The sequence below is a fragment of the Hesperophylax consimilis genome, chromosome 23 (assembly GCF_061612785.1).
Source record: "Hesperophylax consimilis isolate HC1 chromosome 23, BYU_Hcon_1.0, whole genome shotgun sequence".
NCBI classification, from domain to species: Eukaryota; Metazoa; Arthropoda; class Insecta; order Trichoptera; family Limnephilidae; genus Hesperophylax; species Hesperophylax consimilis.
The window spans coordinates 1,307,455-1,320,517 of NC_142858.1; the positions used below are offsets into that span (position 1 = coordinate 1,307,455).

General features: G+C 34.4%; 1 protein-coding gene across 1 annotated transcript in view; it reads right to left on the reverse strand.

Annotated features, from left to right (window-relative positions):
• The window catches only part of LOC149412201 (dipeptidase 1-like), a 141,372-nt gene that overhangs the window by 94,790 nt on the left and 33,519 nt on the right, over positions 1-13,063 (reverse strand). The window lies entirely within an intron of this gene.

Consider the following 13,063-nt stretch of genomic DNA (forward strand, 5'->3'; position numbering starts at 1 on the left):
AAGCCACTTAAAAATAATAAAAATAATCTGATGTTCTGATTTCTGATGGTCTGAGTTCTAATGGCGTATGATATAAATTTGTTTATTTCTAGTTTGTTTGACATAACGTAACAACATACTTGCTTAGGTACGTTGTAATTATAAAACATGCCTTAGAAATATTATGTTGTTTACTTTGGTATATTTATGTTTGTATTTTTTGGGGAGGTTACAGCAAATCCATAAATCCGATTATAAATGCATATAACTATAATTAAAAATACAAAAATGTTGGATAGGTGCCAATTTTTTTCTACTTCAAATAATATTATGTACCTTCTTTGGGCTTGAAAACAATGAATACCCGAGATACCTAAACAACTACAAAGCAGATTACACGTTGACGCAACCAGACTTAAAAAACAAAAAAATATATCAAACACATTTACCTTACACTGAAACACTCCCAGATATTACAAAAGACAAAAGGATTATTGAACTTTTTCACACGAGCATGATGATTGTGAATCTCACAACCCGAACACAACTCCAATAAAAAACAACAAAAAAAATACATTTCCGAAAATCATATTTTGATGTACTGGTTTTATTTGAGTTTTTAAACCATTTTTAAAAATCTATTCGTGTTTCGCCTTTTACTTGGCAGATATTTTCGTATATGTTGTAAAATCTGAAAACTCATGATAGAAATATTGATGCAAACTGAAAGGATAGGAATAGACCGGCTACAGAATTTTCATTTTCATCATTCATGCCGAAAAAGCTGCTTAAATTTTGTAACTCAAAAGCTTTCCATCCGAAATATGTTTCTTCTTTTAAACGTATCTACATAGTTTTGTTACCAGTAATGATGTAATGTAAAAAGTAATATCTTCTACTATGCAACACAGGTAAAATAAATTTAATTTATTAACTTTATAAGGATACTGGAGGATTTTATGGGAGCCTAGGATATACAGGGAAACAACTTGCACGGAGCAAATTTTATGTAACTTGTTCGACTATGTTCAGATTCTATTATCATGTTCCATATTTATTTTCAAGGAATATTGCATTTGACCTCATTGTTTGAGAATATTTGCTAAGGCAATTTCAACTAAATACATATATGGTTAATGCGGTAAAATGCTTCCAACTCCACGTTCAACAAATAGATGGGGGTTGACGAAAGACCAGGTTTTTTAGTGAATTTTGAAAATTAATTTTTTTCTACCTTTCCAAAACTTACTACAACTGAGCAGAAAAAAACTAGTTAGTTAGTTAGTTATTTTTTCTGCTCAGTTGCAGTAAGTTTTGGAAAGGTAGAATTAGCATTCGTGGCCAAAAAAGCAAAAAAGCCCAAACTTCTGATATACAGATGACACTACCCTCATTGCCTCTTCTGAAGAATAAATAAATCACATTCTTGCTAAAATAGAGATAGAAAACCAAATGGAGCGCTGATTGACAAAGCCTACAATATTTTAATAATTTAGTGCAAAATATTTAGAGAGACAGAGCCATTACGCAGATCACCAAGCTGAGACTCGTCGGGTACATAGAGATACAATTGCTACTGCGTACTATATTCTAGTCGAAACTTGTTCCACTGTTAGAACGTGATAAACAGTATTGAACCTGATTCGGTAGTTTGGGTTAGAGCATTGGGAGAGTTGCAGGTATAAAAGCGGAACTAATTTTATCGTTATTTTTTAATCTAAATATAATACATCAATATCCGGGTACTGATTTTACCACGTTTCTATACGTTGTAGAAACATGGACACCAGGGATAGGAAGCGAATATACCCCCCCGAAATCGGTCCCTACTTACACCAGATTGTCTCGCGTTTAGGTCCCTACCCATACCGAAGGCTACTAGGTAGGGATTAATGTGCGTTGTTGATGAGTTATGAACTCTGGTTGAAGTACTTGGTATAAAGTTTATGAAATCTTTAATGAGATCTCATAGTTCAGTTGACTTTAGTTCAAATAATCAAATTACAAGGAGGGTTCATCACAAATTAAATCTTACCAAATCCCACCCCAAGTTCTAGACAAAAATATTTGAAAATAGGTTTTAAATAAACGATCTTTAAGTTGTTTTTTGTAATTGTAAATTTCAAGCACACTATTACCTCACTGCGTCACCATGGGCCACGGATTCACTACGCCCGTCGTCGCACGCCCTTAAAGGAGAGGCTAAAATTAATGAACGACTCCGCAGGAAATTAAAATAGAGGCCAGTCCATGTGAAATCTTCCCTGGTCTGCGCCCCCTTTGCTGGTCATTTGCTGGCCTGCGCCTTAGACTTGCAACATCTTTGTCGGCTGGTATATTTTGATGGCATCATCAGCTGACTAGGTCACCCGCACCTTGGGCTTTCTTACTTCACCCTGGAGTACCCGAAAGACAAATGATTTTCACCAGTGCTGAACACCACCCACAAGTCCAGTCTCCACCAATGCGGTGCCGAGCCACCGACATCATCGCCACGATTACTCCACCACCGTACATCTCCACTTCATATGGGGTTGACCATCGACCCTTGACGCCGTCAACTAAATCCACCGTCGCGGTATCGATTTTCAGCCTGGGGAAATCGCCACCTAACATTTCCACTAACTGCGACGAGTATCGATTCGAAGTTATCGCAACACCTTCACTGACTCAATAAACGCTATGATACTACACTCATCTTTCATTCGCCTCTTACGTACCATTGCCAAAGTTCTTTATTAAAGTTCGGCATCAAAATTATTTTAAAAATTACTAAGCACTTGTTGTTTCAACGGAAGGCGTTCACGAAATCCCTCTTCTTTTTTATATTAAATCAACTGAAAAATAAAAGAAATTTGAACCGGTTGAGTTTTAGCTGGGCAAAAAGCATAATTATGTGATTACCGCATAAGAGTTCTAACTGTTCCCAATCATCTGGAACTGGTGACAATGTGGCATCCCCAATTGGTGTATTTTGTGAGGTTGAAAGTAGTGGGAGGGAAAGGAGATGTTGTAGAGGTAGTTGGGAAGTATCTGGCTATTCAAAACTTGTCACCGAAGACGTCTAAAATAAAATTTGAACCGGCGACCTCAATAACCACCCAACCACGAAGATCGTTAAACAATTTAGGAAAATATCCGGATTTTTTTAACATAATTACTAATTTGTGTATGTTATATCAATGGCTGGACCTCAGAAAACCGGTATAACATAGTGAGGTATATTTACAAGCTACCTTTATAGCTCCCTCTCTATATCGAAACATGAAACAGGAGAAGGTAACTAGAATAGTCAGGTTCCTAGTTGGTTAGTTATTCTGGAAAGCCATAACTTACGATATCTCTATGGCTGTACTTTGGCCTTTTGTGTGCCTCTGTAAGTTATATTATTTCGATACCACAGGAAGTAATGCCAACTGACCAACGCTTTCGAACACTATTATTAATTGGTTTAAGCATTGCTTTAGCAATGTGGAAATATAATGTACAATACTTTATAGGTACAAAGATTTATTCACAATACGTTTTTATTCCAATTGTTAAAATGTTTATTCTTAATCTGTGTGAATGTGTCATTTAAAACTCGCTATCAGCAAGTCTTAACGTCGTTAATTTTTTAAGCCTTTTTACAGTGGTTCCGAATTTTCGATTAGAAATTAATTTATATAAACACTGTGGAAACTCCAACAAAGTTTTAAACAAACTTCTTGTTGTGTTACAAATATCGTTATCTGAATACGGTGAATGTCAAATTTGACGCATTCGTCGAAACAAACAATAAGTTTACAACGTTTTTAGAATTACACATACACTTTGGAAACATACCGGAAACTCGTGGTACAAACGGGAGACTGGGGAATCAAGTCGATTTTGTGATGTTTTTTTAACTTTATGATTTGAGTTTTCGTTTTCGAGTAAATCAAGTTCGAAGTGGAAATGTTTAGGACAATTTGGAATAAAATATCACAGAGAAAAAGAAAATGCAACAGTGTTTTGTAGCGAATAAGACATATGAGAAAAAAAGTTATATGTAGGTGTATTACGATCTCTCCAAATTATCTCTCGTTTATTTACATTATTTATGTAGGAACCGAAATGGTAACATTTTCGTTTACATGTCTGAGTAGGTACCTGTATTATAAATCTGTTTTTAAAATGTAGGATAAAAGAAAATATTTTTCAGCTCCCTTTAATCGAGAAAATATGACACAGTGAAACAGATATTATTTAATGAGGTATGCTCAGTATTCAGATTTCTTGTTTGAAAAATAACAAGGTTAGTCGTTTTCTTTTCTTTTCGTAAACCCTTATTCGCATAAGCCGCTCCAGTTTTACGTGCGTGTGAGCAAAACCACCTCAAACCAGGCCATGGCACTACAATTTAAAGGATCCTCAAAAATTTATTTTATTTTTAAACGGTTGTATGCCGCGCGTTTACGCGCTCTAGGTAGCCGTGCTCACAAGGCCGGCCATACAAAATGAGCGCGTTAACATGCTGTTCTATATGACGAATTTGCTTGTCAAACTCAAGTAATTGGAAAAAACTAAAATATGTAACCCACGGTGACATCTATTGGGATGATGAAATAATTATAATATAACAGTTCACAGATTATATCGACTTTAGAGTGATCTAAATGAAGCTTATTTTAAAGTTAAAAATTCGCGGCCTGTCGGTACATCCAAGCAAAATACATTCCGTCATTTAAAGGGTTTTAATGGAAAATGTTTTTAAGATGTTAAAAATAGGACGATCTTGATCTTAAAGAGCCGATTTAATTCAGTGTCCTGGCCTAGCTTAAGATGGTTTTGGTGCAAGTCACGTGGGAGGGAAATGTACACGAATGCGGACGCAAAAGAAAAGAAAATGGCGCATGCGGTGATTCTATTTACAAAAATGATATTGTTATTGATTATATTGAATTGTGCAAAATAAATCGTCCGCGGATTATTCATTAGGTTAAAAAGATAATATCCTCTTCGCTTTTTGGTATTCATTCATACTTTTATAAAAATATATATTTAATTCCCACGTTATTAATTCGGTGACATACTCTATGTAATGTTAAAGTTGAACTAAAAATCCATGCCATCAACGCTTTAGAATAGTTTCTTACTGAAAGGAAGCGAATAACAATAACAACACAAGACTTTAATAATGGTGATTTGCTCGAGGCTCACATTTTAATTCCAACAAATTAATAACCATATTATTAATTTTTTATATTGAAACCCTAGGATATAATTATTTATATTTAAGATTAATAAATACATAACCTTACCATTAAAGTATTTTACCTAAAACATATTTTAAACATTTAAGAGTGTTCGTTTGGGCAAAGTTGACCGGGGTCGTGCGTCGTGTATTTTGTTCACGCCTTCTTTAATTACGTCGATAATATTCTGACATTATTACAGGGTATTGTGTCATTCTAAGCTGTCAAAAAATTAAAATAAAGTGTATTACATAAATTGTGACTACAACAGTGCACTCGGACCCTCCCATCAAAGTACCAGCTACGGACGGCATCACTCAACCTCCCACAATTATACTAGGTACATATCCGCTCGAAACACCGCAGCCGCATCAGCAACCAAACTATTTTCATATTCCAATTCAATCACTTGAACACAAAATGCAAAATGAACATTATATATTATCGGTCATAAATCACGCATATGCTTTCCTCACCCTCCGCTGCAAAGTATGAAGGAATTTTATACAAAGTAGTAGTTTTCCACGGGTCGGGGCAAGCATCATGGAATGGGTGAAATATTAAATTATCCCGATGGCACTCCTAGCAGGAAAATGTTGTACGGTGAGCATGTACATACTCCCAGCCGATATACTTGCGGTCAGGAGTAAGGCAAGGAAGGTGTATGTCCCCCATCCTGTTTAATGTTTACATGGACAAGTTGTCAAATCACCTGGGTGAGAGAGCGGGCTGTCGTATTAACAATGTATGCATGCACCACATAAACTACGCGATCCTACGAGATGATCCTCATAACTCCGTCGGTCAAGGGATTAAGATTACTGCAAAATATTTGTGAAGATTTTGAAAACACCACAATATGGTGTAAAACCCGAAGAAAATGGAATTTTTTTTTTTTAAAGAAAGACAAACATTCCCAGGTTACGAATAACCCAACAATGTTTGAAAAAATCTCCTACTACCACCACAGAAAGCCGAAAATGTTGCTTGTGTTGTGATGGAAGACTTAGCCAGCCGAGGAATCGAACACGCGACGCTCGGGTGAGACCCAAGCGCTATGCCCACTCAACCACTGACCGGTCAATTGATTGCGTTCCATTATGGAAAAAATCCAGAAACAAGTAGGATACTCCCCGTATACCTTAACGAGGCAAGAATAAATACGGTTCCATGATAACTCAACACAGTGACAATTCAACACTCTTTAAAAAAGTGATATAAAGTCATTAAAAACAATGAAAAAAAAATTTAAACCTAACCCAGTTAATAAAGTTTTTGTTTCATCACTTTCCATGACTTTTTAAAGGTGTAATGAATTATCAATTTGATGATTTATCCGAGCACCAATAAATACATGTACGAACGTTAAATACTTGGGGCACATTATTAACCAAGACCTGTCGGACGATGGCGATATCGAACGACAAAGGAAAAGCCTAATCACATTGTCGAATATGATTGACCGTAGATTTTTCAAATGCAGCAATTCTGTTAAAAAACCACTGTTCAACGCATTCTGTACCAGCCTGCATACGTGTGAGACATGGTGTCAATAACTCCACGACGGAACTACTCCAAATCCAATATAATGACTCCTATAGAATCATATTATGTAAGGATACAGAAGATACAGCAGCGCATCGACAATGTTCACGGAATTAGGAAAAATGGATTTGCCGGCCTGATGAGACACCGGGTCACTGGTGCCAGGATGCGGCTAATGGCCTCCACCAACACGTTGGTGACCGCAGCCTACCAGCACCAAGCGCCACTCCTGAGTGAGCGCTGGGCCCAAGCTCAGTCAAGACCACGCCCTACATAGTTGACCTTATTTCTAATTTATTTTTCTTTATCAATTTTTGCATTTTAAAAAGTCTCTACAAAAATGTGTATATCTATATGGGACGTGTGAGATTGCGCCAACCTCCCCACATCCTGGAATAAACAATATTATTATTATTAGTAGTTTCTTGAAAATACCTACCTACATGCTCTGCAGCCAAAGGTCTGAAATTATATGTACCCGACAAAACATTTGTTTTGCTTCTCTACAAACGTGCGAAGAATTGGTTGGCGCATAGAATAAACCCTATTACTAACGCAACTGCGGCACTTCAAACGGAAATAACAACATCATTATAGAAAACTGAGTGACTTTGTCCAAAAGGGCTGATCCTTTGACAGGAAGACCCGAAACAGACCAGTACATCACAACTGATTTCATGCAAAATTTACTTTTCCCCTTTGACTGCTCAACCATTTTCTTGCCAGCTGGGAGCGACTCAGTGCCTTGTGGGGGCATTATTAAATTTTGTATATACCATGTGCAAAATATTCGCATAAATGATATGTTACAGAAGAGACATTCGATGCAAACCATTTTTTATAAAAACTGTCGGACGCAAGGACACTACTAGTCACACACACTATGGTGTTGATGGTATATGTTCCTTGAGAGTCTGTGAAGGACAGATCTGACCGAGGCGTCCTTGCATAGTAATAGTATTCTTTTTTATTTTTTTTCTATAACGTAGAGATATTTGATTTGTTTGCCGTTTGAAAGAGAAATATAATAAAATATTTTTACTTGATTCCACGAAAAAAATCCTAAAATTTGTAAAAGTGTGCAATAACAAATTGACTGGTTTTTTCGTTGACAGTTAAAAGTTAACCAAATTGTGTATATTTTTTAGTAAAAATAGCATATTAAATTAAATTACAGTTTATGTTCTTATTCTATACAAAAAAAGGAATGTGTTCTCTGAATATCGACTAAAAATTAAGGACGATTCGAGTCAAATCATTTTCATGTTTGATACTAAAATTGTATTATTTATAAATTTCATGGTTTATTTTGAATACAAACTGTAAAATAATTTTATTTAATTTATTTAAAATAGTATTTGTTTTTAACAACTCAAAAAAAAGAAATTTAACCGTCGTTGGGACTTGTAGGTGAATATATTCAAAAGTCTAAAGGCTTAAAGGTCACATAAGCAATACCCTATTCCCTTGTTTGTATTGAAAAGATTTTCAAATCCTATTTTTGTTCATTCGGAACACCAGTCAAATATCTTCCATTTTCTTCTTGAAGATTTTCTTACTTTTTGAAGGAATGAGAACAACTGTGACAAGTAGACAGAGTGGTAAAACCAAGATACGCCGATATCTTGTCAAGATTACAAACAAGAAAAGATAACTCCAAGACTTAGCCTGCAAAAGGCCAAAAAAACATGTTTTTAACAATGTGTGCGTGTGTGTCAACATCTAATATACAGTATTTGATTTTATGCGTCAACATGGTAGCTAAACGATAAGAAAAACGAGATATTTCTATTATTTTTCGAGAAAACTTTTCTAAATGTTGTTTTTCAGCGGCGTGTTGGCAAAAATTCAGCCAGACTATTATTATCAAGTTATAAACATCAGGGTATTGTATCGGAAATTTATGGTTGGACGCTTTTCGTAAAGTGAAAAATATATATAAATTCGTTAAATAAAAACCAGCTAACATTAATGTAGTTTATACTGGTCGATAGCAGTAAACCATAAATTATAATTTACGCTGAAACCGTTGTTTTGGAAATACACATTTAAATTTGCTTGAAAGCCAAATTATTTTTAAATAAATTTATTTGACTTTATCAAATTGAACAGATATCTACATAATACCCAGTAAGTAAGTGATGCTATTCTTCATTGGTTTATTTGAAATTTCGAGTTTTTCATTAAATGAAAGAAAGTTTTTTAACCCTAACTCCACACAGCAAGCCCTTAAGAAAATAATTTCCCTCAGAGAATTTGTCATCTTTGGGTACGTTGTGTCGGGGGTCTTTTAGAGGAGAGGAAGGAATGAATACGGGAGTTGAAGACACTTGTAGGAGGGAGGAAAAACAGAAGCCGACCAATTGTTCCACAGCTGAACAATTGCAGGACAGAAGGGAACCGTTCTTATGAGACAAATGTCAACCGTGTACATAAGTTGGACACGCGTTTGGCGTTTTTCCTGACTACGCACTGGTGCCGAACGGATCAATAATGCTAGTTCCTCAGGGCATCTTACATTGTAATACCGGTAACACAGTAACAGAGACAACATACCTATCTGACATCTGTTCTCTAGGGATTGCAATCCGTTTTTTAAGACAAGGGAATCATGTCTTAACATGGAAGATTATTACATAATGTATTGAAGGGTAAAAGTATTTAAAATGTCTAAAAATACGTTTGGCCAGAGATGCATATTAGATCTATGAGGTTTGGGAGCGATTAAGATATTACCTGAAAGTTGCTAGATGTAAGCAATTTAGGAGCGGAAGATCGCAATTATATTGCAAGAAAAATCTACCTTCAAATTTTAATTGTTTTAAAGCACATTACGAATGTTTGGTTATGTTTGGTGGTGTTTCAAATACAGTTTTGCATGATATTAGATTCAAACAAATCGACGATCAGCGGTATAGATTTTTTTAAATGTGACTTTTTCCCGTTGAACGCCAATTCTCAGCGTGCTGAAGCAAATTATAATCAGCGTCAAGCATATCGGTCAAAGTCTTATGATTTACGACTGAAATGGGCGAGAATTGATTTTTTATAAAATAGCTGATCGTCAATCACATATTAACGAAGCTTGAATCACTCCAACCTTTCAGGGGAAATTGTGATTATGAACAAGTAATTCAACTTTTCGTTAGTTTGTTTAAAATTATCATTCTCAGCTAATGGGCGTAATTTGTATAAAAAATTAAACGAAAAAGAAAACTGTGTTTTAAAAATTAAACTGAAGTATTTATTATTGTAAATATAGAGTAACATCATACGATGCGAACAGCCTCTTTTCTACATAAATCAAGTAACTGTCTCGTAAATATAAAGGGTAGCGGAGTAACCCAACGCAATAACAAATGAATAACAACAGATTTCCATCTTGATTTGTTAGTTTAAGGTTAATATTTCAAAACATCAATAAACTTTTTAGACTTGTCTTTTTTCGACCGAACCGGTTTCATGCTAATATGGACATAATTAATTTATTTTACCCAACATTACATTTCACGTTACCTGGCGACTTTCTTATTTAATATTTTTGTTAGCTTATGCAATAATTGCCTTACATTTTACGTAGTCCATTTTTTTTTAATGAACGATTATAACTAGTCATAACAATTCATGTTATAGTATCTCACCAATAATATATTTTTATCACCATAAAAAAATCATGGATAGTAAAAGAAATGGCATAGTAAAATAGGAAATGAGTTCATATAAGGTTAAACAGAAAGTACGTAAGTAGTAAAAAATTTAAGGTTAAAATGTAAATAAATTGTTTATAAACTTATTCAGGCTTTTCATTAATTTAGTAAAAACATATTGTTATACGGGCATAAATAGATAATATAGTACTGTGATAATTGAATTACATGGGTGATAAATACCTATCTCAACACATGAACTCCTCCCACAGAGAAAGGCGCAGAAACACCATTGTTTAAAATTAGAAAAGTATGAACAAAAATAATAAATCATAGGTTTTCAGAAAAAGTAAAAATAATTCAATTATCACAGTAGCGTTTGTGTGTCATCTTGGGCTCATAAAAAAGTTTTCGAACTGGGTAAAGGGAAGAATAAATAAGTTAACTAATTTTTTGGAGAATCACAATTCAGTGAATAAATAAATAATTAAACAAAAACATACACTTTCAGAGAAATGTGTAAATAACTTAATTATTACAATAATGCTGTCTTGTCATCTTGGTATCGTAAAGAAGTTTTCGAACTTGGTGAGGAGAAGTTTAAATTAGTCTTCTCATTTATCGGAGATAGTTAAGGAGTTAATTCAGTACGAGAATAAATTATAAGGTGCTGGCGCTGCGGGCAGATACACGGTGTATGGAGATTCTCGGGGCATACTGTTGCCGTTAAGGCTGGGTCACACGGTTACGTTTTGTCGCTGCTACGTTACCGCGGCAAGTGATTGCCGCAATTGCGATCGCTAGTAGGCTGTCATGCAACTGCGAGTCGGTAGTAGTAATTCAAATATCGCAGACACTATACTCATAACAACTTGAGAACACGTTTAGGGATTCTGAAAGTCAGATGATGCAACAGTAGCGATGTATAGCGGCGACTAGGTAACGTGACCATTGGAGGTGACCCACCCTCTGAAACTGATTGTTTAACCTCCTTAGCCGCACACGTCAGGACTCTAATTTTTTTTTCTAAAAAGATGCTACATTTATTTTATGACGATTCTAGACCCTCCAATGTCCCTGCATGCATGATTGTTAGTACGAAATAATGTATGCATACTTACATTAATAGTAACACAAAATAAGAACACATCAGAGATGTGTTCGTCTGGTGGTTTGCCATCTAAAATTTATTTATTTATTTATTGACGCCCTATTGGGCTTTTAAGTACATACAAATTACAAAATTTCATTTTTAACAACAGTATAAAACAAACAATAGAAAATCGAAATAAAATATAATGCTTTCTCATACATTATTTACATTTAAACAGTGGTTGACTAATTTGGCTTTAAATGTTTTGAAGTTTAAATTAAATATGTCAGCGACATCACTTAGTTCATTGCCCAACCTATGTATTCTTTCTAACACAGAATTCGTAGCGAAGTTATTGTTGTAGAATAAAATATTCCGTCTAGTATATTTTGGAGGTATATGTAGAAATAGCAAGTTTATAGTGTCAGGGCAGTCTAACCTTGAATGAACAATTTTATATAATAAAAGGAGATCAAATATTTTTCGGCTTTCGGATAATTTCGATAAGTTAAGTTTACTGCGTAAATTGACATAATTGATTTCAATAATAGGAATACCAATTTTGAAATTAATAAAACGTAATAAAATTTATTTTGATTTTTTTCAATTTGTAAACAATGAGAGTTGAAATGAGGACACCAAATGGTTGCATTGTATTCAACCTGACTTCTAACCAGAGACGTGTTTAGTAATTTTATAGTTTTTATGTTATTAAATTCTTTAGCGATTCTGAGAATAAATCCAAGCATTTGTAATCCCTTACTGGTAATGCTATTAATGTGATTCAAGAAGCGTAATTTGGAGTCAAAGATAACTCCAAGGTCATTGAATTCAAAAACTCTTTTTAGATTGGCATTGTTAATTGAGTAGTCGAATAATAAAGGTGTTCTAGATCTATGGAAACTGATTGTTTGGCATTTGTTGATATTAAGATGTAATTTGTTTACGATGCACCATTCATAAAGTTTATTTAAGTTCATTTGTAGATTTAAACAATCAGAAGAATTACCGATCCATTTAAACATCTTTAGATCGTCGGCGAATAGAAGAAAGTGAATATTATCGAAAATTAGTGAAATTTCATTAATAAATAGTAGAAAAAGAATTGGTCCTAGGTGGGAACCTTGGGGGACCCCACTTAAGGCAAAAAAAGTGTAAGAAGTTGTGGAGGTAATTTTTACAGATAATTTTCTGTATGATAAGTAACTTCTAAGCCATTCGAGAAAGTTGCCGCTTATTCCCAAGTGTTCTAATTTTTCCATTAAAATGCGATGAGAAACAGTATCAAAGGCTTTGCTAAAGTCAGTATAATTGTATCAACTTGAAGACCCTTGGACAGTGCATTATGAATAAAATTTTCGTAAAGCAATAAGTTAGATGACGTAGATCTGTCTGGCATAAAACCATATTGAAATGATGATGTAATTGGTTAAATTTTATGCATGATTTTACTTAATATAATCTTTTCTAAAAGTTTAGGTAGTGATGACAAATAAATAAAGAAGGAAAACAATATTTACAAGTGGAAGTATGATTGAAACATAAAAATATACAAGCCGCATATCGAGGGCAGTTCACGTGAC